This window comes from Cheilinus undulatus, linkage group 23, assembly GCF_018320785.1.
Source record: "Cheilinus undulatus linkage group 23, ASM1832078v1, whole genome shotgun sequence".
NCBI lineage: Eukaryota > Metazoa > Chordata > Actinopteri > Labriformes > Labridae > Cheilinus > Cheilinus undulatus.
Genome location: NC_054887.1, coordinates 24,786,131 through 24,811,878, shown reverse-complemented (window position 1 = coordinate 24,811,878; position 25,748 = coordinate 24,786,131). Strand labels below are relative to the sequence as shown.

General features: G+C 39.8%; 1 long non-coding RNA gene across 1 annotated transcript in view; it reads left to right on the top strand.

Annotated features, from left to right (window-relative positions):
• Positions 1-25,547, top strand: part of LOC121505713 — a 43,811-nt gene extending 18,264 nt beyond the window's left edge. Inside the window, exon 2 of the long non-coding RNA XR_005991580.1 lies at positions 25,141-25,547. This is a non-coding gene — a long non-coding RNA (uncharacterized LOC121505713). The remainder of the gene's footprint in view (positions 1-25,140) is intronic.
• The last annotated feature ends 201 nt before the right edge of the window (positions 25,548-25,748 follow it).

Below are 25,748 nucleotides of genomic sequence, written 5' to 3'. Positions count from 1 at the left end.
TTTAGTGTGCTACATAGATGAGGCTTCTTTTTCTTCTCTTGGCTTCACACTGCGCCACCTCCTGTTTGGGAATGTGCTGTCTCATGAGGAAGTAAACAAACGCCTTTATTATCAGGGGATTTTATTGGTTAATATCTCGTGGTGTGGTGAAGTCATATACCTTCAAGTTCTGGTCCTTAAAATCTCCCAGGACCTCAGGGGGACTACCCAAACAGACTCTGGTCTGTTTGAGAAGTCCAAAAAAGCTCAGCAGCACTGAAGGGCCCTAGCACCTTGGCACATGTTGGGGTGTGTGGCAACCGCGGGCGTGTGAGAATACCCGTGTGATAGCAACCTGTGCAGTGTGCTGCAGGACAGCAGAGACCATGTAGATCCTCCCAGGACACTTGTTGAATAAAACGAGTGAGCATATCGATCAACATAAGGCGACTTTATGATAAAGGAAGATGTTGATATGTGAAGGTGATCAAACCAGAGCCGATATTTATATTTTGTAAAATACAAAGAAAATGGCATGTAGGAGTGGCTACTAGCTTGTTACAGCAGGTGGGGCTACAGCAAACCATGAGAGTATCATTTAAAAGTGTTGAGGGGCAAACCTTGATGGTACATGTGAAATTTAAAGCAAATCAAACTAGAACACAGAATGATTTATACAAAACTTAAAACAGGTTGAGTTCATTTGGCTTGATCAACAATGCAGTATTTTTGGAACTGAGATGAAGCTGGTGGACTTCCTGTCAGGATTTGGGTCCTAGAGGCTTTTGTGTTAGTTCTGAGCATGACCCATATGCTGACCAGAAACCATAAGTCTAAGTTGAATGGTGTGTGTGTGTGGGGGGGGGGGCTGAATAATTTTAGGCCTCTTTCACAGCCCTGCCTTACGGTGAAAACTCAAGTTTTTGATAACTGTTGGTCAACTTCTTGTCTAGTTTGAGTAAAAATTCTGGAGTCAATCAAATAAAATCCCTCGTACTAGTTCATTAAAATGTGCAACCTGTCCATCTGCCAAAATGCCCAAACTCGACTGTTAGCTGTTCATAGTGAACTTCCTTTACATTTTAGAAGATGGTCCCAAGAGACTTTTTTTCCATCTAGTCCTGATACTAATGTGTACTGATTTTCATACCTGTAGGCCTTACCCAGTTGCACATTTAAGCACATCAAAGCCCCCAAATTGGAAAGAATAATAATGATGACCACAGTTCACATTTGTACAATTTCTTCGGTTGTAATTCTAAAGCTAATGAGCAAAAGGAAACGCATGTTAGTATACTAAGATGGTCTGACTTACTTCCAATGAAAATGCACTTTTAACAAGACTAATGGTGTATTTTTGACACAGGAAGAATTGGGGTTATACCTTAGAGACAACAAAAAGGACTGAAACAACCACAAACCAGTTTATTTTAAATTTTCTTCAACGTTAACTGGGATTTTCCATTATATTTGACATTTCAAGAAGTTAAAAATTTCAAATTTAGGTTAATATTTGGGCACTTTTGTACAACTTCTCATAATATCATACTCACCTGTATAAATAAAAATTATACCATGTTTTTATTTTTCTTCATTATTTCTTATTTTCATTGGTTGAATTGTTTTTGTATTCCTTTAAGGTCAATGATGAGGAGAGGAATTAATGTAATCAATAATGAACACATTATCATAATGCCAGTAAACTGACACTTTTACACTTTTCTAAGTAGTTAATTTCCTTTGTTTACGTGTCTCAACAGGAATTACTGAGTAAAAACATCTTATCATAGTTCTATTATTGTCATTGTGAATGCAGATGTAGGATGCTGTTTGTGAATGTAGATGTAGGATGCTGTTGCTCCCTCCCTCCTATATGCAGCACCATCATCTCCCGCTGCCATACTCAGAGCTCCCCCTAGAGATAATTCAGCAGTACTACATCACATGAAGCATCAGCTTACACACTGCAGTTCCCAATTAGTGTGAGTTTCCCGAGCTCTAATATCATAACTGTGGTTACATCGCCGAGATGTTTAGATCCTATTGGATTAGAGCTGTTGTCACTTCCTACTTTGACTGTTGCTGGAAGAAACAGCTGATGTCACAACACCTTAGTGTTGACACCACTCTGATGATGGTTCCCCGCATGAGTCAGCCCCCACCCACCACCCACTTATAATCTTGTGTGACTAAGCGCTGTGGAAGAGATGGTGCATGGCCATAGGGGGTATATATTTCTGTGTGCGTGTCGGTGTGTGTGTTAATTTGCTTTTCTGCTCTGTGCAGGCAGAAGTTTATTTTGTGCCACAGCATTCTGATACTTACTCATTCTGAATTTTTAAAATATCTTACTATATGGTCAAAATTTAACAGTTAACAAGTATGAAACTTTTTTAAAAACAGTATATTTGGAATGTAAAGAACACTTTTAAACACTTTCAAAATATCAAATTCAAACATGCAGAAACAAAACAAAAATTCACACCATATGTGAGTGAGTCTGAATAGATTAAACTGAACAGCAACAGAATGAATCTATTCTGTTTTGGTATGTTATAATACTTATATACTATTTAAGTACTATTTAAGTACTTATCAATATTTGGGTTTATTACTCAGAAAAGAAACCTAAATTGCACCTTGCTCAATTACTCACTGCTCAAAATAGTTAAGACATTACTAGTTACATTGCTTTTATTTTACTCTGTAACATGTCGCTTGATATTCAGTTAAAACATGTAAGGTTAAACCTTCCACACACTTAATTTGGACATATACAAGATCTCTCTTTATGCACTTTAATTTAAAAAAAATCAACATTAAGCCTTTTATCTCAGTTTTTGTTGATAACAGTTGTTGAAAATCAAGCCTAAACTCCTTGATCTGTGTTGGCATCATGCTCTCATCTTCTACAGCTTCTAAGGAGTTTTGTTTGCTGCTTGTTCAGACTGGATGTATGGCAGCTGTTTAACAGGTGTGTCACAGCGTGATTTTCTTTGCAGTATGCATGTTAACCCCCTGAGACGGATGTTATCGTATATGACAAGAAGAGATGCATTATTAGAAGTTAAATAACTTATAAAGTAGAAATTGTAGCCACTTGTGTATTTTTCCTTTGAAAGCATTCTGTTGTGCTGTTCAAATGATGCTGTCCATGCCTTCATAGCTCTTAACAGAACATTTTCTAGCTAACCTGGAACTTGGGTGCCTTCCAGGGTCTTTTAAGATTAAATCCACACCAGTAACTCCCATATTGAACATCCTTTTATCCATTTATAATCTATTTTTCAATTGTTCCTGCAGCTAGCAGCCCATATTGGCTGTTTGTCTCCCACAATGCATTGTGACTGAACTGTGACGACCAATGGCAGGCTGTTCCAGCATCACATCATACTTTGCGGAACAGTTAGAACACTTAGAAACTGGAGAAGAGAGCCTGAATGACTCATGATGACGAGAAAGAGACACAGAGAGGCTGTGATGTGTCCCTCTGTGCCACTGCAGACAGGAACTGCTTTAAATGACGACTCAAATTCCCAAAAGCGCCAAGACTTTTTTGTAAAAATGTGAATATTTTGAAGCATTTTTGTCACAGAATGATTATGATTTTTTAAATTCTTCGGTCCCAAAGAGATTGGAGAACAAGTCTGTTTAAAAAAACTTTCCATTACATGTTTACTGTGTTTGATAGATAAACATCTTTGAGTTTAAAATTCTGATTATTTGGGTTGTCCTGAAAAAAAGATGTTTGGAGCTTGACTGTGCACCACAAGGTTGATGTCTTACAAGATTGTTGAGACAAAAAGTCCAGATGAGACACAGTGGTTAAAAAAATAGCAAAAGTTTCAGAGGGTTAACAAATTATAGCTTTCAAACTGACTCTGTGTGCGATGTGTGCATGTCGTGTGCTGAGAATCTTGAGAATAGAAGGCTCGCCTGTTTATATCGTAAACCACATACAGTACGTCTTGGGCAAAACAAATGCAAAATAGAGGGCCATATTTATCTTTTTTAGCTGATATGTATGTCCACAGTGGTAGAGAAAGTCACTGGCAAGATTAACACATTAGGGCTTACATTTTCAGTTGGTGCTTTTCAAAGTAATAGCCTGGTTTGGCATTTCTATGAACAAACACACCTTGTCAGTACTGACTAGTGACTCATACTATGTAAGGTGTGAAAATGACCTTAAAGACAGGGCTGTGATAGCAGGGATGCAGCCAACATGCAGCGCACACATGCTTGGTACTGAAGTCGTGATGGTGTGAGCCAGAGCTGACACGTGGCACAGCCATCATGCAGCGAACATGCACCCAGCAGACACGCACCCAGTCTGAAAGCATGTCGCATCTGAAGGTGCTCAGACTTGAGGCAACGTCAGAGAGGAAACTTGACAAGTTGTGTAAGCATGCTTGAAAAGGATGTTTGGTTTATCTGTCCTTCTGTCATGCAGGTAGTTGAGGAACTTAAAGTAACACAAGTAATGAGAATAGTTTGATTATTATTGTTGTGATGTTTAACACAACAGTTCAGTGAATAGTGCTGTTTTTCACTACCTCTCTAGACTCATCTTATGCCAACATTTGCTCTCATGTTTGACAGCAGCTCAACAGCTCACGTGTTCTGCAATAAAAACTATTTCCTATTCAATTCAGCAGTATCAGATGCTGATTGGGCTGATTGACTGGGCACAATAATCAGCACTGGCAGCTGATATCTGTTCATGCCACATCATTTGGCCAGTTACCTGTCATTTAACATGTTAAACAGATGCATTTGTGCAACTGTATTTAGCAGGCAATGGGTTGCATTCCTGCATCAGGAAAATGTACACATACAGGTCCACTATACATTTAATGTTGGTAGAACAATCCTAAAAGCTTTGCATCTTAAGAGGAGACTAGATGATGCTGGCTGATGCATGCTGGTCTTAAGTTAGAAAGGTTACCTTGTGAGAAGGCCACGGTGGGTTTTTTCTTTGTTTTTCAGTGTGTTATTAGGGCCATTTTTTGCCTCATATTGATTGGGCAGAGACAGAAATTCTTAGGAAGCGAGAGTAGGGATGGCATGCAGTAAAAGGTGAAGTGTTGGAGTCAAACACGGTGTCCCAGACAGAACTTATTTTACTTTAAATCTTAATGCTTGGGCTGCAAACTTTGTCGAAAGCATTTGCACAAGTCGACACAGAAAATGTTCTGAATCAGCTGTACACTGAAAATGCTCTGTAATAAGCAGGTTCAGAGGAGGAGAACAAACAAATGAATAATTAACTGATGAAAGAGAGAAATTTACGCTGAAATGAAGCTATTAAATGGATGTCTGATCAAACTTTAAATTATATTGGTAAATAGTCTGAGTTGATGATGTGTGTCTTTTTATTTCTGCCAGAGCGATAAAAACTCATTAAACCTTCATGGTACTCCCACCTTTCCTTGAATAATAACCGTTTTGTTGCTTTTTTTTAAGAAGTTATTCATAAATCCTTTATCATAAATACACTTGGGTGAAGGTCTGAACATTCAGATCTTCAAAGATCCTCCCTGCAGCAGGAATAAAGGACAAAGTAATTATGAAGGCTTGAAAAGAGGCAGCTAGATTCACCAATTAACCTGCTCTGGTGTCGCTTTGTCTCAATGGAGGGAGAACGCTCAGGATTGATTCAAACCAAACACTGCATCAAAATCAGATTGGGAAGAAAAATGTGTTTGAGAATTGTGTGAATGTTTTGTGAAAAGGCTCAGCTGCTTTTGTTGTAAAATCTGTGAAGCTGCCTGCATCTTTCGGCGGTTGTTTTTGTTGAACAAACTGTCATTGTGTTGTAATGAATCAGCCAAATTACAGACAGAAATTCATTGTTTAAAGAAAGAGAAGTATGACTACACTCTTATCACCATCACTTTGTTATTTGGACTTCAATAATACACACACACTCTTATTTTTTACAACACTGTTAACCAGAAAAAGATCCAAATGCAGATAAACTGTTTACGTTTTATAAAGGGGTGGAAATGTAATGGTAACTCACCGTTAGGGGTGTGCATTTCTAAGAAAGTTCTAATCAAAAATCACTATCAGTCATTTTAAAAGGCAGTTTTTGCTAAATGTTGCTCATTTACATAAGTAGTACACGCTAAAGATATTTGACATATTAACTATTGCACATAGACCTGCAATTTCCCCACAATATGGCTCTGCTAGTGCTGCATGACTTTTTAATAATGTGCAGTTGTGATTTTACTGGACAATGTTGCAACATTATTGACAATATATTATGTGTTAATACTGCTTTTCAAATAACTTGAGAAATACCCCCCAAAAATCGAATTATTAGGGGTGTAAGGATCCATCAGTGTACTGTAAATTGGTACATCAATTGGCTGATTAATTATCCAATCAGAAAGTCAAAACATATATCTGCAATGTCACCTGTAAGCCACACTCTTATTTTGAAATTTCCCTGCATGTCTGTTGACAGTTTCCACCCATCTGTGCTTCTCAACAAGCAGTAGCAGCAGTGTGCAGAGGGTAAGAGGATATCCATGCCTCTTTCTTCTGTGTGGACATGTTTCAGACAGAGAGTACACCAGGACGGGTCCTTAGCCTTAATTTACCAGCTACATCTGCATTATCCATATACAACCAACTCCAGGACTCCAGGACTCAATAGACTTAAGGGATGAACAAGGAGGGAAGAGTCTGCATTGTGCCTCCTTTGATACACTGATTGTAGTCTGCCATCTCACATTCGATTTAGCTGTTCGAACTCAATGTGGTTAAAGCAGGGCAGCTGCTTTCTTTCAGCCCCTCTTCTTTCTTTCTGCCACTCATAACAACAAAGAGCATTGGTTGAAATAAAACTTTGTCCTAAGCTCTCCATTTGTCAAAAGCAAGATTGCAGTAAATAGAAAATAATGTAATTCGTTACTTTAACATCACATGCCACAGTTAAAACCTCATTAAAATCTTAGATTGATTGCAGAATTACAAATGAAGTATGTGCCACATAAATAGGTAAAGTGAGAAGGGCTGTAATGGAGCAGAAAACACTATTAAAGTTCACTTTTGTGTAAACGAGTTTAAGTAAGATTCTAAAATTGGAAAATGGAGGTAACTTTGAAATTTGTGTGTAAAATCACCTGATATCAGTCGACGGCTCCTATAGCTAGTCTTAATGAAAGCATATCATGACAGTTTTCTCTGATATTGGAAAATATTGTACTATTGTCCAAAATAACATCGTATGGCATCGTGATAAAAATGTTTATTTACACCCCTACTGCTCAGCTGTACTTCCAATCCCAGCTCTCACTCAACAAGTGATGATAATGTAATCTCCAGTGATTAGTTTTACCATAACTGTATAAATATAGAAAACAGCAGCACAGAACTCCATGAACATGTTTCAACATGCAGTCTTCTTTAAGACGGCTGCATGTTGAAAAACGCTTGCTGTGTCTAATACCACCTACCATCATAAATCTTTGTTGGTCATACACCGAGGGAAGTTGGATCGTTTGAGTGTGTCCCCTTTTTTTCCTGCAGAGATAGGAGGAGACCAGAGAGCCAAGGAGAGAGAATAAGGCCACGTGTAACACCAACTGATGAGGGCTGGTGGTGGAGCAAATGGCCACTGGGGCACTTCTGTGGCCATCACCAAATTTTGAATGCGGAAAAACCCTGAAAGTAGCTTATATGGAGATCTGTCCTCTCTTCTGTAGTAACCAGCACCCAATCCTGCTTCTTTTTCCTCATACATCTGTCTAACCCTTGTTAGGATGGCTTTTGGCCAAGCTCCACATGCACTGTATCTTGCTACTTGCAGGCTAATCTTCACTCTTCGCTCTGCTACCCAGTGATTACAGGGCTAACAAGGATGCAAGACTGTCATCTGTCTCTGCAGGTTCTTCCTGTGCTTTAAGCTCATGTGGTTTAAAATTGGACCGGTGTTTCAGACTTTCTGTTAAGATGCCTCAAGACATGACTTTTCCTACTGATGGAGTTATGAGACGTTACTCTGCTAGCTAAGGCGTCATTGAGCTGTCGAATACTTAAGTACTCTTACCAGTCCCTAATGTTTACTTTTTAAAATTTTCCTTGTGCTGGAGCTGGGCAGTGGAAATAACATTAAAGTTGTACTCTGTTAATCAAAAGCAGAGTTGGACAACCATGAAGGGAACCTGCAGCATCTTTCCTCTCTGAGTAATGACCCAAAAATCCACCAGTGACAGAGAATCATGGCAGTGATTAAAGCTGTGGATGACATATTGATTCCTGAACACTGAGGTTGTGATATATTTGTGTTCAATAAAGCTGTTTTTCAGGATTTTATTGCCTGACTTGGGTGAATCTGCTCATTTTAGACTCAGGGAATCCTCTATTGAACTTTATCCAAAGCATGCTCACAGAGACTGGGCTGTGGCAAACATGAAGTAAATAGTGGAACATCAAAAACAGTGTTTTTCAAGGGGACATCTGTTCATTTTCCCTGCCCTGCTTCTCTGAAAACCTTGAAACAACATGATTAGCTGGGGCCTGTTTTTCAACGGAACAATGCTGCGCTCAAGCAGGTGGGTTGGGCTGGAGAACACACACACAAATAGAGACACACTGGGACGCATCATCTGATGGATGCCAACCACGCGTGTCCTTGGTTGATGTGCTGTTTCCACAGCAACACGGGGGTCTTTATCGTCATCACACAGAGCTGGGTTAAGCCAGTGCAGGAGTTTCTTTAAATAGCCGTCAGCCGTTCACAACAGCACGCTATTAGGCAAACCTCCCCGAACTCAAAAATTGCCTGCTGTGTCGTGACGGCCACAATAATAAACCTTATTTATAGAAGACTTTTCAAAACAAAAAGCCTCAAAGGTGCTTGGTGTTCCAGAGGAATGACGAGCGTGAATGAATCACAGAAAAAGTGAAACAGAGAGGCGAGGCACTGGTACAAAAATAGGAATGTTAAACACACAGAGTTCTGTGAGAAAAGACAAAAGAACCAGAAAACTATGAGGAAAGGGGACAGAAATAAATGAACAAATTTCAGGATAAGTTCACTATTATGAGCTAAGAGCTACCCTTAAAATATCAAAACATCCTTTTATTGATGCACTATATGGACAAAAGTATCTGGACACATAGCCATTGCACTAAAGGGGACTGTAATGACGTATTCAAATTCATATGTTAATATGGAGTTGGTTCCCTTTTGCTGCTAGGACAGCCTCCACTCTTTTTGGAAGAGTTTCACAAGATTTTTGAGTGTTTCTGTGTGAATTTGTGCCCATTCATTCAATCTGTAGAGCAATTAGAAGGTCAGCAACTAATGATGGAAGGCAAGGCCTAGCTCACAATCATTCCAGTTCATCCCAAAGATGCTTAATGGCAGAGTCAAGTTCTTTATAGTCCTTGCTGTCTGCACTGGGGCACAGTCATGATGGAATAGAAAAGAGCCTTCCCCAAACTGTTGCCACAAAGTTGGAAGTATAGCATTGTCAAAATGTCTTGGTATGCAGAAGCATTAGGATTGCTCTTCACTTGAGATAAGGAGTCTAGCCACAGTCCTGCAAAACAGCCTCTTACTATTATCCCTCCTCCAACAAACTTCACAGGTTGCACAATCCAGCCAGGCAGGGAATGTTCTCCCAGCATTCACCAGTCCCAGACTTGCCCTTTTGACTGCCAAACAGAGAAGCAGTTTGTCACTCTACAGCAGGGATGTCAAACTCAATCACAGCAGGGGCCCACATCTGAATTTAGGTTTAACCTGAGGGCCCAACAGGGTCAAGATTTAACTGAAAACTGCCAACCATCTTTTCACAGGTGATTAATTATAGTGAAAATTAAACAGTGAAGATAAAGGATTTTAAGATTTCTTAAAAAAAAAAAAGTCAAAATGATGAAATAACTCTGCAACAATGTTACTGTGTGTCCATGTCAAATAAATGCTAAACAAAAATAAATAAATAAATGAGTTAAAGGCTCAAAATCTGAGATAAAAGGTCAACTTTATAAGTTCTAAAGGTCAAAATACAAATTAAAAGTCAAAATAAGGTTTTAAAAGGCAAATTTATGAAATAGAGACTTAAAATCATGAGTTTCAAAGTGAAGATATGAGATAAAATACAAAATCAAGAGTTTAAAAGGTCAAAATAGAAGATTAGATTCCAAATAGTGATTCTAAAAGGTCAAAATATGAGATGAAATTCTAGATTAGGAGTTTAAAACATCAATATATGGGATTAAAAGTCAAAGTTAGGAGTTTAAAAGGTCACATTGTGATTTGAAATGGAAAAATTGTGAACCTAAAAGGTCACAATATGAGAGAAAATGTCCAAATTATTAATTTAAAAGGTCAAAATATGAAACAAAAAGTCAAAATCTTAGGTTTAGGTCAAAATCTTGGGATGCAAAATGAAATATGAAATGAAAACTAATACATTTTTATACTGGAGGAAATCTGCAGACCACATCTACTAGAAATATGAAATGATCTTGCTGGCTGGGTAAAACTGCACCGTGGGCCGCATTTGGCCCCCGGGCCTTGAGTTTGGCACCTGTGCTCTACAGAGTCTACAGTCCAGTGTCAGACTGTTTTACACCCCTCTATCCAATGGAAACCCATTCCATGTAGCTCCCGTTCCAAAGTTTTTATGCTTACATTAATGCCAGTGGAAGTTCAGAACTCAGCAGAGTTGGTGACTTTTAAGCACCATGCACCTTAATCTTCCACTTAAGATTTAAAAAAATAATTGGTTTTAACTAAATGTAAAGATTAATGTTAATTGTTGTTGCTATAAAGCTAGCAAAAATGGTAATGGTATATTTGTACTGTTGGTACATAAATTGTTCATTTGAATATTAACACTAGCAGCTACAATGATATGATGGTCATATAGCCTTGCCTCATAGAGACTTGGATTTATGAGAGAGAACAGATGACAAATTGAGACAAATTGAATAAGTAAAAGTGTAAAATGGATTTTGTCCCTCACTTCCCCCTGTCCGTCTCCCTGCCTGCGCTTGACTGCATGCATGGATGTCAAAGAAGCTGCAGTACAAGCAATCAATTTGTGCCTTGGGGCGTGTTTGTTGCCCAGACCCCTCCCTCCCTGCTGGTGCGACCGTGCCTCTGAAACAACGCCCCGTTGTTTGCCCGCAGAGAGGGATCATACACGTCTGCCATTGCATACCCATCCAAACGGCCTCCCATCCTGAGCGATCGTCCTTGGCTCAGACGGGGGAACTCATTGGAAGTCACGTCACAGGGGCTGCCCACAGGCGATCGCTCGGGGACAGGGTTGGTGTTAGAGCTGGTGGTGCTGCTGTATACCCTGTGTTATTAGTTGTTTCAGCATGCTGGGCACATCTGAGAGAGCAAGAATTGAATTATGCCACGTTCCATTTTTCTGACACACTCCAGTAATTAGGAAAGCATAAGTGGATTAAGCTGCAGGCTGCACCGGGGTTGCGATATGGCTGTGAAATTTATCTTCAATCAGCTTGCTGATAGGTCGATCACTGCTGATGCTGTGAGAGCGCAGAGATCAATAAGAGAAGCCAACTAAGGCATGAATTCGCCGGCAGAGGTGAGAAGAAGCTGCTGGATCAATATGACAGTCACTCAGCTGCAGCTTGAGGCCGTCGGCTGTGTGAATGACACATTTAGTGTGAGCGGTGATATGTGCGTGTGCTTTTTAACTTTGTTGATACAGCAGAACAGTCAAGACAGGATGGCGTGGGGGTTTTCAAGATTGATTGGGTGGATTTACAGTAGACCTGCACCACAATCTCACCTCAAGGCCACAGTCACATGTCCTTGACTATAATTAAGTCCGTGTATCTATAGTTTCTATCAGCTGAAATACCTGTTCATAGCTCTCCTGTTTCTGTGTCTCTCTGTGCAACAGATTACAAAGCAGATGAAGCTTCTCAGTCACCAAACTGGTGTTTTCCACCAGCAGATGGCAGCATGGATGCTTCACCTTGCCTGGGCTGCCAGTGAGATTTTCCTGCAGTATCAGAGCACATTACTGAGTCACCTTAAAAAACCTCTCATTCCTCTCTAAGCCTTCAATTCTATGGATGCTGTCTTTGGACTTTAAAGAGACTTTAAAGGTATCATTCAATAAAGGTTTGGACGTTGGATTTGGCCTCAAAGGACATCAATCAATCCATCAATCAAAGTAAAATATATGATTATGCTCAGAAGGGACAACTTCACATAAAATATCCCTCTTCAAAGGTACATTATGTGAAATTCTGGCAATGAAATGTTGAAATGAATCACTAACCTTATGTTATAAATTTTTTGGTTGAGTATTTACATTACATCAATATTTTCAGGTCTGAAAGCCAAAGAATTCTGAAGTTGTATAATTGTTATGTGATGTGTCTTGTCATGATGACCGCCATGACAGAGCCACTATAACAACACACAACATTTTATCTTTGTTGTGAAAATGATTGGCACAGTATTGACATAAGAAAATATTTGCTTTAAAATGTAATTATCTGTGTGGAAAGATCCAAACATTCAGGAATTGTTATCAGTGTTGGCAGATACTATGAATTAAGTTTTAGTCTTAAGGCCCTTGCACACTAGACGCATGTTTTGTTTTTGTTTTTATTTGCTTGTGTAAATTATTCCCATTTAGCTGGTCAGTGCAAGCTTTCACTAACCTTACACGCCAGATGGATTTGTTTCACACATCCATCTGGAAAACCTTCCACAGAGTTTGGGAAAGGGCAGAGCCTTTGAAGAAAACTCAGAGGGTGATTGGATGAACGCTGTCTGTGACATCTTTACAGGCCAACCAGAGCAACAAAACACGTGACGTCATTGCGCAGGTGCGCAGCTACCAAGGAATAAACTCCATAGAGAACTGCATAACCTGAACCATGGCGACTGTAGACATGTCAGTACACAACCTTGTTCGTCTCTGAAAACAACTCAATGCTGTTCTTTGTTCTTTTAGTGAAGAAATGTCATCAAGTTCTGATCAAACTTGCGCTATAGCAGCATCCATGTGAATCTCTTCCGCCATAATTGCACCGGCCTCTTGTTGCTGCTTGCTTATGTCACAACTCTGCTGCACCTGATAGTACTGGCCCTCGACGCTGATTGGTCCTGTCACTTTCTAACCGGGCCCAAACTGTTCAGACAGGAGCTTTGCAAGATGGATTCGCCAGTGAGAAACACAGAAACAGGCAAATCCATCTGTAATTTTGCCATGCAAAATTGCTGCTAACATTTTTGCAAGAGTTTTGAGGCAAACAGAGGAAAACAAAAAACATCTTCTCCATGACCTACAGTTTCCACATACTAAGTCTGCACCGTGATCCACTTGCAAAGCTCACTGCGGAGTATATTGCTCCCTCTCTGGTCAGCAGTTCCAATGCATGCAGTCCAGTCAGTCCCTGAAGCATCACTCCGTTCTGCTGGAGATACACAACAGGTCTGTTTCCAGCACTGGCAGCTGCCAATCAGCATCAGTCCTCATAGAGCAGATCAATCAGAACTGCCAAGAAACATGCAAAGTATCTGGTCGACTTCAAAATATAATAAAATGCACAGACTTTTGATGGCAAGTCATACCTGTATCAACATAATGTCTCATCATGTAGCACAAGCTAAAGATCAAAGGTCAGTGGATCATAGAGCTACTATGGCACCACTGCTGAAGAAAAGTTCACTTTTGTGAAGGAAAACTACAGAATTTTACATGAAACCAGACATCCTTTGTAGAAAATAGAAACCTTTTATCTTCCTAACTTATTCAACCATGGTAGAAGCAAAAAATGTTTGGATTCATGGTGAAATAAGTGACAAATCAATCCCAAACACCAGGCTGTCCGCATACATGGGGTGCACCTTAAACCATCTGCGCCCCAGAGTTTAGAATAGACTGATGAAATCACGTGCAAAATTTAATGCTGAAGAGCAGAGCAGACTTCAGTACATGGAAGAGAAAATATCCAACTACATATAGAGTGAAGAAAGACTACCTGTAATGCAGGGCCATATTATTGATATTTTAATGAGATTAATTGCAGTGAATTAATCACAGAGCCTGTAGTTAATCATGTTGATGTTTATTTGCTTGACAGTGCTGTTAAAAATACACCACCATGTTTTCTTTATCCTTTGAGGTCATATCACCAGGAAAAAAAAAAAAGGTTCAAATCTTTGTCGTCTGACCAACAGTGCGTTGATTTGGCTCCCACCCTGCTTGTAGATAGAGTCGTTCATGCTTCAGCGGAGCGTTACAAGAACACACTTTCTCCTCATTGGAAAGAACTGGCTCACAAGCTCACCCTCCATCTCCCCAGTAACTGTACACACAAACATACAGAAGAAGTTACCGTGGTGTCAAACCCACACCGTAGCACAGTGAGACCAGTTTACTGCTCCCTGCACTCAGCACACTCTTTGTGGTATGGGCAGCACTTCATTTTACAATCTGTCTGAGCTGTAATGACTTTGTGATAAGCAGGGAAAACTCGTGTAAACAATGTGGATCACCCTGTGGAAGCAATTTAGACACTGCTGTGTTTTTCTAACCCACCTGTGCAGACTACTGTCGAGATCCCAGGACTGTTTAGAAATGAATAATTGTAACCTACAAGGGGTTCCACAGGGCACAAGCTTTTGCCTTCTGAAGTTTGTAGAGCAGGGTTTTAAATGATGACATGCCTCTCTGGAGGAGTGTGGGATTTATGAAGGCAGAAGAACGACCGCAAAGAGAGGTAAATGAGATAAATATTGTTGTTTAATGAGACAGATCAATGCCAGTGCTTTAAACATACGTGAGAGATGTCTGTTTAGTTGTGCAGCGGATCAAAATAAGGCCTCAGAATTATCTAGTGACCAACTGACTCGAAGACAGGATTCACATATTTCCAGAGCTAGTGGGGTTCCAGTTATAATCTCTGACAACCGTATTGCATACAGTACATTTAAGAAGTATTCAGACCCCTTCACTTTTTCAATCTTGTCATAAAAAAAATCTCCTTAATCTAAACACTTGAAATTTAACTCAAGGTCTTCCCACTTCTCTGGATCTTTGCTGAGATGTTTCTACCCCTTAATTGGAGTCCACTTGTGGTAAATTGAATTAATTGGGCATGATTTGGAAAAGCACACACCTCTTTATAGAAGGCCAGAGCAAAAACCGGCCATGAGCTCAAGGAACTGCCTGTAGAGCTTAGAGACAGGATTGTTGCAAGGCACAGATCTGGGGAGGGTTACAAAAACTTCATGCTACACTGAAGTTTCCCAAGAGCACAGTGGCCTCCATAGTTATCAAATGGAAGACATTTGGCACAACCAGGATTCTTCCAAGACCTGGTGCCTGGCCAAATTGAGAAATTTGGGGAGACGGGCCTTAGTAAGAGAGTTGACCAAGAACCCAATGGCCGCTCTGACTGAGCTCCAGAGATCCTGTGTGGAAGTGGGACAAAGTTCCACCACTGCAGGTCTCCACCAGGTGAAAGCCAGCTTGGAGTTTGCAAAAAAAAAAAAAAAGCCCCTGAAGGACTCTCAGACCATGAGAAACAAGATTCTCTGGTCTCCTGAAACCAAGATTAAACTGTTTGGACTACATTTAAAACGTTATGTCTGCAGAATACCAGGCAACGTTCATCACCTGCCCAATACCATCCCAACATTAAAGCATGGTGGTGGCAGCATCATGCTGTGGGGGTGTTTTGCAGCAGCAAGGACTGGGAGACCTGTTCTGCAGCACTCAGGAACTCAGACTGGGTTTTCTCACAGAGTTATTTGCAAACTTGAAGCGGGAAATTTATTTCAAAGTACGATACACTGTAAGCCATCAGCTAACACAGTAAGTGATGTGAAACTAAAACCCAGGCTTACTCATGTAAGTAAAATGTTGAGGCTCTCTAACTTGGCTCTACATCTGTTCTAAAGTATAAAAGGTGGTGTCCCACCTCCTTTAAAACATTTGATTGTCCTTATTACTTAACAAATACTGATTCAGAGCATATAAAGTTAGCTTAATATACTTGCTGGCATTATGTGAGCTAGGAATAACAAAAAAATCCTCTTTGTGGTGTAATAGATGACGTTCATACTTTCTAATCCCTGAATTGCTCTGTTGATCAGAATTTGCGTCACATCACTTTGGAAAATAGTTTGGAGATACTGAAAGTCACACCCTGGAAGTACAATGGAGGCCAGGAATAATGTGAACGCATTTTGGAGGGACAAGTTTAAAGGTCGCTGTGATCTCATATCTTGTGAACACCAGTTGAAACTCAAAAATGCTGTGGGTTTTTCCACATTTGCACAAGCCTACTCTTGGACTTGAGAGTGAACTGATTACACTTTTCAGTCTAATGCCTTGCAAAGACAAATAGCTTCTGGGGGGAAGTTCTAGATATGTTGTCAGTATAATGCAAACAGGAGCAGCTGAGAGATCATTCAGCATTATATACTCATTTTTTTTAGTTGTCCATAAAAGATGAGCATTTGTGGTCCTTGAAGCAAGCTGACATCATGGCAACATTTAGGAACAGTTATGTGTTCATAAATTATGGTTACATAAATTAGTTGTGGGTGTTTCCAAGCTGGTAACGCCACACAAATGCTTCTGTGCTATCAGTTAAGAATGAAACTGCAGAAAACAAATGTGATTCTTTGGTTTCAAATGTGTTTTTCTGCATTGAATAGAAGTAAAATGGATAATAATAATAGTGTTTTCTGCACATTTGTGCCTGTGCCGTTAAAACTCCTCTTAATGAACTCTATAACCCCTGAATGATTGGAGCTGTAATTCAGAAGCTAAAAGAAATTATCTCACAAATTGAAATATGTAAACAAGAGTGGTTGACTCTGTTATATCTGGAAGAAGGTTACAGTCCCAGGCTTTCAAAACCTTGCTAGAGCTTGAAAATAACCATAATTTATGTACATACAAAACCTTTCAAGTGCAAGTCCAAATAAAATACCTTTTTACTTCTCCCAGCTTATCAAAAAAGTCCCCTGTAATCTCCAAGTGCAAGAAGGAGCTCAGTGTGAACTCGAGTCACCTGAGGAGAGACTGACGGCTGATCACAATAAAGATCAGTAATGGGTTTCTCACAGGGACAAAGAGTTTTTAAGAGTAGAGGTGAACAGGTTAGAAGATTGAAGGAAATGAATAAGGCAGCGTCACTCTGCTAAAGTTCACCTCTGTGTGCACCTGGGATGAGGATCATTTATCGGTCCAGACTGCTCCAAAGTCAGATGGAGTTGCCGCTCTGATACTGACTCCTCATGACTCTCAGTAATCTCTGTGGATTATGGCGTCATGACTTTGACTCAGACAGGCTGTCGGCTTCTGCTGGAGAGGAGAGAAACTGCTTAAGACTGGGTACATAATTTCAAATTGCAATGCAGTCATATTCAGAACACAATTGAATGCATTTTTCTTGATTTTTTAGTAATTGGTGCTAGTACTCTCACAATGGGGATCACATGAGTACATTGAATGTGTCTCAAGTGATTGTAGTATAAAGACACCTGTGTCTGGAAGATCTAGTCACTGGTTAAATAGTATTCATGGCTACCATTACACAATGAAGACAAAAGAACACTAAACTCATAGAAAAAGTTACTGAAAAGTACAAGTCAGGGGATGGATACAGACGCATTTCCAAGGCACTGAAGATTCCCTGGAGTTCAGTTAGATCCATCATCAAGACATGGAAGGAATATAGCACATGTGTAAAGCTGCCTAGATCAGGCCGTCCTCACAAACTGAGGATAAGAAGGCAAAGGGACTAGTGAGAGAGCCACCAAGACACCTTAGGTGCAGATTTGTGTCCCAATATTTTCTCTGCGTATCCTCTCAGTGCTTCATTTTCTCACTTACACCACTCTTGTCACTGGTGAAATTCGGTAGTAAACAAGTTCAGAAACATCCATCCATCCATTTTCTATTCACTTTTCCCGTTCAGGGTGGGGGGGGGGGGGGACCTATCCCAGCTGTTACTGGGCAAGAGGCGTGATACACCCTGGACTGGTCAACAGTCAATCACAAGGCTGACATACAGACAGACAACCAGGCATGCTCACACTCACACCTGCAGCCAATTTAGAGTCACCGATTACCCCACTGAGCATGTTTTTGGTGGTGGGAGGAAGCCGGAATACCCAGGGAGAACCCAGGCGTGCACAGGGAGAACATGCAAACTCCACACAGAAAGGCCCTGACCGGAAAGCAACCCAGGGACCTTCTTGCTGTGAGGCAACAGCGCTAACCCCTGCGCCGCCGTGCAGCCCAAACGTTCAGAAACAGCGAGTTGAATTTTTAAGAACAGAATGAATTCATGTTCATCAAATTTCAGTATCACAGAGATCACAAGGTTAAATATTGAACATTTCCTGTGATCATAAACCATTCATGTTTACAACCCAAACATACTTTAGGAAACAATTCAGTCCCAGGCAAACATCATTTCCTGGAGAAACAGTTCTTCATTCTCTGTGAATTATTGTGTAACTCTTGTTTGTCTTTTTGTAATTCCTGGTCAATACTGCCTCATATCATGGAGTCCACTTTTGTGCTTTAGTCTGATTCATCACAGAAACATTTGCCAAACATTGTCAGAATTTGAGATAAAAGAATGAGCGCAGATTTAAAGGAAATGGGATATTTGATGAATTTAACTATAAATATAGAAACTGTCTGCTTGAGGGGAAAACAAGTGTTTCGGTCCACCCACATATTCTTTGAACACAACAAACTAGAATGTCTTTGATGCCAAAAGTCGACAGTTTGTGATATAATGGGCTGTAAACCAGGCTGTAACCCAGATAAACAGTCGCTGACAGAGGACTGCTGCTCTCTGACACTGACCTAATTGGCTGTCGACTCTCATGCTGCATTCGCCAAATGCCTTGGTTAACTACACCAATTCAATTCCATAAGTTTTCTGCCTTGTCCAACAAAAGTGCACACTGTTAGTGTGTTAGATTACTCCTGGAGAAAGAATTTGAAAAATACTACGATAAAACACTTAAATTTGTGTCGAATTTAATGGCCGTTGTTTATTGCATTGACAATAACAGCAAAGAAATTTGTCCCCTTCCTGATTTCTTTTTTGCCTTTGCATATTTATCACACTTAAATGTTTCAGATCTTTTTTTATAAGTTTTTGTTTTTTTTTAAGTTTTTTTTATGCCTTTCTTGACAGAGGAGGACTAATTGTATCCAAGCAGTAAGTGGTGAAAGTCTGCAAGGAACCATAGTATCAGTAACCTTTGAAGACAGCGGCTTACAAAAAGACTGGTGGTGATGAAAACATCAAGTAGTGTCAAATGTCAGTGCAAAAAAAAAGATTGGACCTGAGCATAAATTCTGCCTTTACAGCCATTTGAGACAATCTGAATGATGATGAGAAAACATTTAATTTAGAATGATCTTGAAGGTCTGTCCTTCAGCATTAATTTAATACAGTTTTTTTAATCTAATCTTTAAACTGCTCAAACATGCACAGCATTCAAAGAGAACGTCATCTCTCATTCTCATTAAGGATTCAGTAAACTGAGGCTGTTTTCTCAGCTTTTATTGTATCTTCAGAGGTATTGAACAGAGAGAGTGAAGATTTTACCAATCTCCAAACATATTGGCTCTCATCTGATTCTGATTTGACCCCTGGGGCTATGGCCAGTATACTGAGACATCCAGTGAAGCCAGGTGAGTGTTATTAAGGCTCTCTCCTTTGCAGACGCCGTTCTGTAGAGTCTGACTCACAAGTTGCAATGCAGCAGTGGAATTCTAGTAGCTACACAGAGTGTATTGCATATCTCTGCTACATGAAGTCTTTAAAGTTTTGATTTTCTCCTTAAAAATCGACTCAGGCTTTTAAAATCATACTAAGTCCAATGTTTTAGATTAAAGACTTATGAAATCCTCACATGGACAATAAAGTGTGTAGTAATGCATCATTGTATTGCATCATTGTGTCATATCAGATCATAACAAATTGTATTTTATCATATCCTATCAAATCATACTATATCATAGCATATTACAATCCAAATTCCATAAAAGCTGGGGCACTGTATAAAATGGAAAAAAGTATGGGACAACATGTAGCAGTACAAATGAAGAAAAGCTGGAAGAGCATTTTGCAACAAATTAGGTTAAACATCAACGAGTTGGTACCATGACTGTCTGTGTAAAAACGTTCAAGAATTGTTGAACAATTTAAGCAAAAATGTTCCTCGCAGTAAATTATAGAGATGTTGAAAATCCCCCCATCTACAGTACGTATTATCTTTAAAAGATTCAAAGAAAATGGAGAAGTCTTTGTGCACACGGGACAAGGCCAAAGGTCAATACTGGATACTTGTGGTTCTCGGGCCTTCAGGCACCAATGCATTTAAAACAGGCATAGTAGTTTTACAAATAGTTCACCATGCCATCCACAAATGCAAGTTGAAGTTGTATCATGCAAAGGAGAAGCCAAATGTGAGCAGGATCAAGAAAAGCATCTCCCTGCTCTGGACCGAAGCTCATTTAAAATGGACTGAGGCAAAATGGAAAACTGTTCTGTGGTCAGATAAATTAAAATTTCACATTCATTTTGGAAACCACATACGCCCAGTCCAGCGAACTGAAGAGGAGAGGGACCATCCAGCCTGTTATCATCACACAGTTCCAAAGCCTGCATCTCTGATTGTATGGAGTTGCATTTGTACCCTTGGCGTGGGAAGCTTACACATCTGAAAATGCTGATATGCTTACAGAGGTGTAAGAGCATCATGAGCTCCCACGTTTCAGCAAGACAATGCTAAACCACATACCACATCCATCACAACAGCATGACTTGGCAGTAGAAGAGTCTGGGTGCAGAACTGGCCGTCCTGCTCAGAGCTTTCACCAGCAGAAAACATTTAGAGCATCATACAACAAAAAACCCCGCAAAGACGACCCAGGACTGTTGAGCAGCTAGAACCCTACATCATATTGTATTGTAAGGTATCATTTTGCACTCTGTTGCGTTGTATTCCATCTTACTGGGTTTTTTTTTTGTCACATCATATTTTATGGTGTTTTAATCATAATGCATTGCATCATAACCCATCACAGCATAATGACTAAACTGTAGTTTCTAATCTCCATTAACTATCATCCTATTTAGAAATGTAACAGTGACAAAGCAGGTGGTGGCCAGAACAGAGAAAGCAGCATGTGGCATCCATAACAGTATACAGTCCACTGGCAGTATAAAACAAAATGCTTTCTCAGACAGCTTTTTCAGGGTTTTAGGACTGAAAACAATACTAGCCAATAATTTACCAGAGTGACTACAGTCACATCACATTTACATCAGGATTTGTGACCTGTAACTTTTAAAGATGCCGTGTTGCTGGAAATGGAGCCATATAATATTTAGTGGTTTCTTTTTCAGCAACTGTACCTTTGAGGGTAGTGAGAAAAAAGTAGAGTATATCAGCACATTCACCCTGAAAGTCACCATTGGTACGGGAGCTGAATTGTAATCCAGCTGCCCACACAGGCTGACAGTTCTCTCTATAGTGGTCCAGTTTTGTCACATTAATTATAATGCACTAGCGGAAGATCTGCAGAGATAGAAACTCATTTGGATGCACTAAAGACACCACCAAGTAACTTTCTAACAGCCTCTTCTTCTTAGCTTTGATTTGTACAAGCAGATATAATTAGTGTCTAAACTTTAAAATGCTTTCATTGTGTGTTAGTTTTAAATATCCTCATTGAAACGTTCTTGATGTGCTTGGATTTGTTCAGTTTCCTTTTAAATAATAGACATTTAGTTTTCATTTAGATTTCAGTTTTTCTCGCATACTTTGATTTTCAACTTGTCACAATGGACGGGGCAGGGATGGTTAATGATTCTGAGTAGATTTGACACTATGAACATTTGTTTTTAAGTATCCATCATTCAGAACATTAATGCTTTAACTAAAACAACCACCTGGCATAAGCCTACCATGGTATGCAATGGCTGGACAGTGAAGGTAAAGTGTTAGGTCAAGATGAACAGCTGGTGCAGCACCTGAAAGCAAGGGACAAACATTTGGCTAGTGACCTTAATCCCTTACATCCAAAATGTAACGAGTTCTTCCTTCAGTCAGAGTGGACATTTGTGCAAAGGTTCAAGAAAGTCCCCTAAAAAGCTTTTGAGATAATCCACAGGCATGGAGCATGTGGCTCACTGACAGTGGCCTTCACCTCTGACAACCAAGGTCTAGTTAGTTGAGTGGATTTATGTGGAGGAGAATGCCTTTCTTGAAAAATTAACTAAAAAGTAAGGGAGATTTACTGGAGGCTGGATGATAGTGGTCTTAACCTCTGACATCTAAAATCTAGTCAGTTCTTACTTGAGTAGACATTTGTGCAAAGGTTCCAGAGAATGTTCTTTTGAATTCCTGAAATATTGCACCTGAAAGCAAAGGATTAACATGAGGCCAAAGGCAGTGGCCTTAACTTTTGACAACTCAGAAGTTATCAGTTCTTTTTGAAGTCAGAGTGGACATTTGTGCAAAGATTCAAGGGAATGCCCCAAAGAGTTCTTGAGATATTGCGCTTTAAAGCAAGGGATGAACATGAGGCCCAGTAGCCATGGCATTAACCTCAGACATCCAAAATCTAATCACTTCTTACTTGAGTCAAACTGGAATTTGTGCAAATATTCAAAAAAAGTCCCCTGAAGAGTTGTCAGGATATGCATTTACAAGCAAGGGTGAACATGAGGCCCAATGGCCCTGACCTCTGAAATCCAAAATCCAATCAGTTCTTGTCTGATTCAGAGAGGACATTCGTCCAAACATGTAAGAGAGTCCCCCAAAAAACCTGTTGTCATATTGAGCTTAAAAACAAGGGTTGAACATAAGGCCCATTGACAGTGGCATTGACTCTGACATCCAACCTCTAAACATTTCTTTCTTGAGACAAAGTGGACATTTGTGCAAAGATTTAAGAGAGTCCCTTTAAGCATTCAAAACCTCTTGGAATTTTGTGCCTAAAACCAAGAGATTAACATAAGCCTGACCACCAAAATGAAATAGGTTCTTCCTTGAGTCAGAGTGGATGTTTGTGCAAAGATTTAAGAGAATGCCCTGAAGAGGCCTTGGAACATTGCTTCTAAAAGCAGGAGATAAACATAAGGCTCAGTGGTCTTAACTACTGACATCCAAATCTAATCAGTTTTTTATTAATTAAGAGTGGACCTTTGTGCAAAGATTCAAGAGAATGCTCTGATTTGTTCTTGAAATATTGTACGTAAATCAAGGGATTAACATGAGGCCTTATGACATTGACATCTGACCTTTTAAATCCAGTTAGTTCATCTTTGCATCAAAGTGGATATTTGTGCAAACTTGAAGAAAATCTCTTGAAGCAAGCATGACATACAGTGCTGTGAAAAAGTATTTGCCCCTTGTCTGATTCCTGATGTTTTTGCATATTTATCACACTTAAATGTTTCGGATCATCAAACCAGTTTTTTAATTTCACAAAGAGAACCCAAGTAAATAAAAAAATACAGTGTCTCAATGATTATTTGATTTTTTTAAGGGGAAAAAAATTCAAACCTCTTTGGCCCTGTGTGAAAGAATAATTGCCCCCCTTGTTAAATCATGAGTTAACTGTGATTAACCACAGTTTTTGGAAAGCTGAGTTCAATTTCACTGGCCCCACCCAGGCCTGATTACCGCCAGATTTGTTGAATCAAGAAATCACTTAAATAGAAGCTGTCAGACAAAGGGAAGTAGGCTACAAGATCTCAGAAAGAAACGCATCATGCCATGATCAAAAGAAATTCAAGCACAAATGAGTGATAGAAATATATCAGTCTGGGAAAAAGGTTACAAAGCCATTTCCAATGCTTTGAGACTCCAGCAAACCACAGTTAGAGCCATTATCCACAAATGGAGAAAACCCCCACCCCCACCCTTAAGAACTCTAATAATGATTCAGACACTGCATTTTGTATTCACTTGGGTTGTCTTTGTAAAATATAAAATTGGTGTGATAAATATGCAAAAACATCAGGAATCAGAAAGGGGGCAGATACTTTTTCATAGCACTGTACATAGCTAAGATGCAGCCTTATGACCTTGACCTTTAACCTATGCATCCAAAGTGTAACGAGTTCAACCTTGATTCAGAGTTGACAGTTGTGTAATGTTTGAAAATAATCCCCAGCTTTCTTGAGATATGTCATCCTCAAGAACGGTTGGACAGACAGACAACCCCAAACATAACACCAGTGTGCTCTATCTCCAGCATGGAGGTAAGAAATCCAGTATTTGTTGTTTAACAGTGCTAGATGTTGCATGTTCATTTTTCTATACCATGTTATATAAGATATGATATTCAGTGCTGTCCTCATTCTAATCTGACAATAAAACACTGTTTATTTTGCCTCAAGCACTCCACACACCATGAATGATTTATTATAGTGCTGTTATTATGAGATACGTATTGCTATCTTAGAGGATGGTCAGTGTTGCAGAAAGAGTCTCCACAGAGTTCCAGCTTCCCTCAATCATAAAGGTCATGGATGTTTAACTGCTATGAAAGCTTGAACTAGACATTGACCGCATCAGTAGGTTATTAATTAATGATGTTAGTGTTATCAGTTCAGGCAGAGAGCAGAAACTCTAGCAGTAAACGGGGGAGAGATCCATCATCCACACACATACACACCAGATTTTTAGGAGTTTGTGCAGTCTTTTTGTTCTTCTATTGAGTCAGACATATTTCTAAACTTCACCTTGTCTGAACTGTTATCTCAAGTTCCCCTAAAAAGAAATAAAACCTCTGTTTTCTCCTTTTTTCTTGCCGCGTCCAACAAATAAACACCCGTCCTGCCTTTTATGAAGACCCCGTGCAACCCCTCCACCTTTGAAATATGGCAGGGTAGAAAAATGTTGTTTCTCCTTTTGTTTTATCCTTTCATCCCAAGGAGACATGGGGTAAAGGAGAGAGGGAACAGATGACAAAGGAAGCAGATAGAGGACGTGTGGGCAGATAGTGTCCTCTTCCTGTCTGTTGCAGCAAACACAGACTCACTCATGCGCTCATTCATATGCACTCTCACATTATTTCATGACTCATCTTTTATGCATGGCCCTGTTAACGCATCTGCTGTCCCTTCCTGCTTTAGATGGCTCTCAGGAAAGATGTTGGCCGTCACGTTAGCCTCCTGAAGAGGGCTGAAGTGGAAGCCAGCAGTTCAGTCGCACAGTTTGAGTCCTGGCTGTGAATTTGGAGTCTTGTGACAGAATCTGTTACAGTCAGCGCTCAGTTTGACCTTCCAACAGCTGGTGACGGCGCTCGCAGGTTTCCTGAAATTCCCTGCTGCTGTGCTGTTGAGATGCAACCATTGTGCATGAGTGGATCAGCATGGCTCAGCACGGGTAGTCTCGACCTATATACGTCCTCAACTGATACCAATATAATCACATGCAAATCACTCAAATCCACAATGGAACTCTTTGTGCAGTCGAGGCTTTTATGTGCTGTATAAAGAACATGTATCGCATGTAAGATTAAATGTCTATTTTTACAAGATTTGCCTGTTTTGTCAATCATGACTCATAGCCTACCTTCGCATAAATATCATCTTATTAATACTTTTAATCACATTATGAAAATGACTCATACCTTTCATCAGTCTGCTTAATGTGTGCATGAGAAAACTCAAACTGGACTATCCCAGGAAAAACTGAAAGTGTGGGATCATTTTGAACAAATTGAATATGATTCTTAAAA